Source organism: Arachis hypogaea, chromosome 14 (genome assembly GCF_003086295.3).
Source record: "Arachis hypogaea cultivar Tifrunner chromosome 14, arahy.Tifrunner.gnm2.J5K5, whole genome shotgun sequence".
NCBI lineage: Eukaryota > Viridiplantae > Streptophyta > Magnoliopsida > Fabales > Fabaceae > Arachis > Arachis hypogaea.
Window position 1 is genome coordinate 54,773,891 of NC_092049.1, and position 5,575 is coordinate 54,779,465.

Consider the following 5,575-nt stretch of genomic DNA (forward strand, 5'->3'; position numbering starts at 1 on the left):
AACCCTTGAGTTGGGATGCTCAAGAGAAAGATTGTAATTGGGTTTATTGTTGGATTGCTCTCTAGTCACTAACACCAATCCTCCCAAGAGCGGATTTAAACTTCTGGATAGAAATATCATTCCAACTTGTTTAACTTTCCCTTACTTAGTGAGAGACAACTAAAGATAATAACCCTCAATTGTCAATTAATCTTGAGAGTACTCCAACAAGAATAGGGCTTTCAGCTAATCAACTCCCAGTCAAGGCTTTTATTTAAATTTATATAAATTCTCTAATTTAATTTTCTGCCATTCAACTCAAACCTTTTTGAAAACATCTGATTAATAAAATAGCACACTTTTCTGCAACTCGTTGGGAGACGACCTGGGATTCATACTCCTAGTATTTAAATTTTAATTTCTGTGACACCCTTCTAAATTGATAAGCAGATTTCTGGTTGGTTGAGAACTATACTTGCAACCATATTTTATAATCATTCTTAACTCGCCAATTTCCTCCACCATCAAAGGGCCATCATGATCCGTTGCATCATGATTGGGAGTGAGGTGGAAGTACATGAGGTGATTGCTCAAGAATTGTACAAGATAGCTGAGAAGCCTTCCACCAATGCATGGTTGGCATTCCCACATCTCATCTGTCATCTATGCAATTCAGCTGGAATTATCATAGAAGGAGATATCTTTATTGAAGAGGAGAAGCCTATCACTAAGAAGAGGATAGAGCAAACTAGAGAGCATGCACAAGAGCTTGTGTAGCCACCTCAGTATGAGATCCCTAAGATGCCTCAAGGGGTGTATTTTCCTCCTCAAAGCTATTGGGATCAATGGCACACTTCTTTTGGAGAACTAAGCACTAACATGGAGCAATTGAGGGTGGAGCATCAAGAGCATTCCACCATCCTCAATGAAATAGGGGAAGACCAAAAATCCATTAGAGAAGATCAAAGAGCTATGAGGGAAGCACAACAAAGGCAAAGGAGTGACACTGAAGAGATCAAGCACCACATTGGATCCTCAAGGAGGAGTTCTAGCCGCTACCATTAAAGGTGGATTCGTTCTCTTTATCTCCTTTACATGTTATTTTTTCTATTTTCTGTTATGTTGTATTGTCGGTTCTCTTATTTTTGTTGCATGACCATTTGCATTTATGCCTTAAAGTTGTAAAATATTCCATATATCTCTTACCTTGCTTAAAAGAAAAATTTTAATTAAAAAGAATTGAGAGATACATGAATTTCAGGTTTATAATAAGAATAGTTCAATTATCTTGATGTGGTGGTATTGCTTTTGTTTTCTGAATGTATGAATAAACAGTGCATATTTTTAGTTGGAATTTTAGAATGTTGGATCCTGAAAGAATGATGAAGAAGAAAAAAGTATTATTGGTAATTTAAAAAATCTAAATAAATTGATTCTTGAAGCAAGAAAAAGCAGCAAAAAGAAAAAGAAAAAGCATGTTGCAAAAGAAAAAAAAAATAATGCATGCGAAAAAAAAGAAGAAATAAAAAGCAGAAAAAGCCAATAGCTCTTTAAACCAAAAAGCAAGAGCAAAAAGCCAGTAACCCTTTAAACCAAAAGGCAAGGGTAAAAGGATCCAAGGCTTTGAGCATCAGTGGTTAAGAGGGCCTAAAGGAATTAAATCCTGGCCTAAGCGGCTCAAACAAGCTGTCCCTAACCATGTGCTTGTGGCGTGAAGGTGTCAAGTAAAATGCTTGAGACTGAGCGGTTGAAGTCGTAGTCCAAAGCAAAAAAAGTGTGCTTAAGAACTCTGGACACCTCTATCTGGGGATTTTAGCAAAGCTGAATCACAATCCGAAAGGGTTCACCCAATTAAAGTGTCTGTGGCATTTATGTATCCAGTGGTAATACTAGAAAACAAAGTACTTAGGGTCACGGCCAAGACTCTAAAAGCTGTGTTCAAGAATAAAAAAGAATTGAATTAGGAGAGTCAATAATATCATCTGGATTCTAAGTTCCTAAAGAGACCAACATTTCTGAGTTTCAATAGATAATGAGATGCCAAAACAATTCAGAAGCAAAAAGCTACTAAGTCCCGCTCATCTAATTGAAACTGGGCTTCATTAGAAACTCTAAGATTTATTGTATCTTAATCCTCTTTTTACCCTACTGTGTTTTTAGTTGCTTGGGGACAAGCAACAGTTTAAGTTCGGTGTTGTTATGAGCGGATATTTTATACGCTTTTTGGCATCATTTTCATATAGTTTTTAGCATGTTTTGTTTAATTTCTATTAAGTTTTTATAGGTTTTAGTGTTAAATTAACATTTTTAGATTCTACTATGAGCTTTTGTATTTTTGTGCAATTTCAAGTATTATCTAGCTGAAATTGAGGAGCTGGAGCAAAAGTTAGCAAAAGTCTGATTCAGAGACTGAGAAAGCACTGCAGATGCTATCCAGATTTGACCTCCTTGCACTTGGAAGAGCTTTTCTGGAGCTACAGAAGTCTAAATGGAGCATTCTGAACGGATATGGAAAGCTGACTTTCAGAGCTTTCTAGAAATGTATAATAGTTTATACTTTGCTCGAGATTAGAAGGCCAAAAACTAACGTCCAACGCCATCCTCTTGCCCAATTCCAGGCATACAGCGCCCAAAAGAGCATACCAGGCATCCAAACGCCCAGAGAGGACCCCCTAGCCAGTGTTCAATGCCCTAAAGGGCTCATGGCACATGGATCTCATCAAAGCTTAGATCAAACACTCACCAAGTGGGCCCCAGAAGTGGATTTTAGCACTAAAAGGCTATTTTACCCTTTCTTATGTAATCCTTAGTCATTAGCTTAGTATTTAAAGAACTTTTGCATGTCTCATTGAGGGAGGTCTACCATATTTTCATTTCTCATTGTGTTTTCATATCAGTATGAGTTTCTAAACCTCCTAGGTTGAGGGGAGGAGCCCTGCTGAGTTCTATGAATATTAATAAAAGTATTACTATTTCTCTTCAATCTGTGTTTGATTTAATTCTAAGATGTATATTCGTTCTTGAACATGATGAATGGAATGATCCATGACAATCAGTTCTATTTTTCATACTAAGACCGTGTGCCTGACAACCATCCATGTCTTCTTGGGTTCGTGTGAATATGTGACTGGAAAGCATGAACCGCTAGCTTGATTACACATCTCTTAGATGACTAATCAACGACTTCGTTGGGACTTCTCGAGACACCAGTTCAGCCAATTTAGGGGGAGATTAGGGTCTCTGTGGTAGAGGCTAGAATCCAAAGGCGCAGCATTCTCTGATCCGGAAGATCCGACCTTGTCTATGGCATTTCGAGTAGGATCATTAATTAGAATGGACTGCAGGAGCTTCACCCTCAATCAGACTGGATGCGCACTAACCCTGGTGTTCAGATCTGGAGGAGCACTGACAACCTCTCAAGAAAGGCGTTGATCACATACAGCTTGCCATTGAAGAAATCATTCACAATTGAAGGAGATAGTAAGACCAGAGGTAATCCAGAAGAATAAAGCATCTCCAAACCTTAACCAATTTCTTATCACTGTTCACATTCCAATTCATAAAGTATTTTATACCCTTTTCTTTATTCTTTTACTCTATCAAGCAATCAAACCAATTCTTCTATTCGCCTGACTAAGATCTGCAAGAAAACCATAGCTTGCTTCAAACCACAATCCTCGTTGGATCGACCCTGACTCGCTCAGGTATTACTTGGACGACCCAGTGCACTTTCTTGTTTAGTTGTACGAAGCGTGGGGATTCGCACACCAATGATAAGTGAGTACTCAATTAAGCTCTTGTCTGTCTCAAAGTGGGGTTTATAACACTAAAACTCTAAGTAGTTTTGGCATCTCACAATCCGTGGAATCTCAGGAATGTCACTATCATTCGGAATTAGAATCTGGATAATATTCTGAATTCTTTGACCTTTTATTTTGGATTAATGCTTGAACATAGAAACTTTTCTTTCACTCTTTTCTTTGGTGCTTTGCATCTTGAGTCTAGCCGTGACCTTAAATATTTTTTCCCAAGATTTACTTGACACAAGAACACCACAAGCACTTAATTGGGGAACTCTCCTAGAGTTCTAATTTTTCTTTTAATTACTCCCAAACAATGGTGCTCAAAGCCTTTGGTATACTCTGTTAGTTGCACTTGATCTCGACTCTTAGTGCTCTGCTCAAGGGATACTTGACACATTCACACCACAAGCATATTTTAAGTAAATAAGACTACTCTTAAAAATAACTCAATTTCTCATGAAGTACATCACTTCTTTTTCTTTTCTTTTTAGATTCAAGCTCAATGAGCGGTAAATTTGTATTGTTCATCCTCCCTTTCAATTTTTATATCTGCTTTCCGCTTATGCATACGAGTGGGATGCGATTTCTTTTATGCCTTTGTTTAACTTTTTTTTCAAGGCTCCTAGTTATTTTTTTCCTTTGATCGTATTATATACAAATTTTTACTTTAGAGGTCGTAGCACCTCGTCACCTCTGATTTACGTCCTAGGCGTAAAGCTCTGTGTGGTAGGGTGTTACAACCAACTTGGCGTGTGTGGTGGCATTGGACGCAATGCTGTATATCTGTTGTGGAATTGTAAGCTCCATCTCCACCTCATTCCTTAGCATGATGTAGTGGATCATAGCATCCCGGTCCACGGTAATCTCAGAGGTTACTAGTCGGAATGATGGAGCGTTGGATAAACTTGAACTAGCCTCGGGCTACCAGCTTCAGATCATGCTGCCACAGCTAATTTGGTTGCCCTTTTGAATTCAGCCTCCATTGGACTCCCGAAAGGTATATGTCTGCATGAAACTGATCATGCCTCCGATCGCCACTTATCCTCTCACTGTAGGAGTGATCATCATCCCTCAGAGGTTGCAGTTGGAGTGCCTCCCTCAGACTCCTTGGGCCGAAGTCTAGAATCCTCCCTCTTACCATAGTGTGGTAGCTCTTGTGACTAGGGTTCACACTCCGCACATGCTTGTATATTACCCATGCATTTCCATAAAACTCTTAGACCTTCAGCCTGGCCCACTTCAGTATGCAGGTTACATAATGTTTTCCAACCTCTTCTTTGTATCTACTCTTGAATCTCCGGATACTTATCTGGCTTGAGATCAAACCAGACTTTGGAATCACTTTCTTTTTACTGGTGATCTCAAAGAAGTGCTCTTTGTCCACTTTAGAGCTAAACAGGTTGGCGTCAAACGGACTGGCCTGAAGGGTCTTTTCCTTCCTCTTCCTTGAAGAGGACTGATAAACCCATATTTTATGATATATTTTGTGCTCAATTTAAGTGATTTACTCAACCCTTCACCCATTTATTCATGTGAAATTGCATGGTTTTACTTTCCCTTCCTTATTATGTGATGTATGTGAAAAACATGTTTCCTATGCTTTAAAAATAATTATTTTAATTACCTTTATTACCATTCGATGCCGTGATTTGTGTGTTGAGTATTTTCAGACCCCCTAAGGAAGGAATGATTTAAAGGATGGAAAGGAAACATACAAAAATGGAAGGAAAGCACAAAATGGAGTTTTTGAAGGAACTGGTAGCGACGCGAACGCATGGACGACGCGGCCGCAT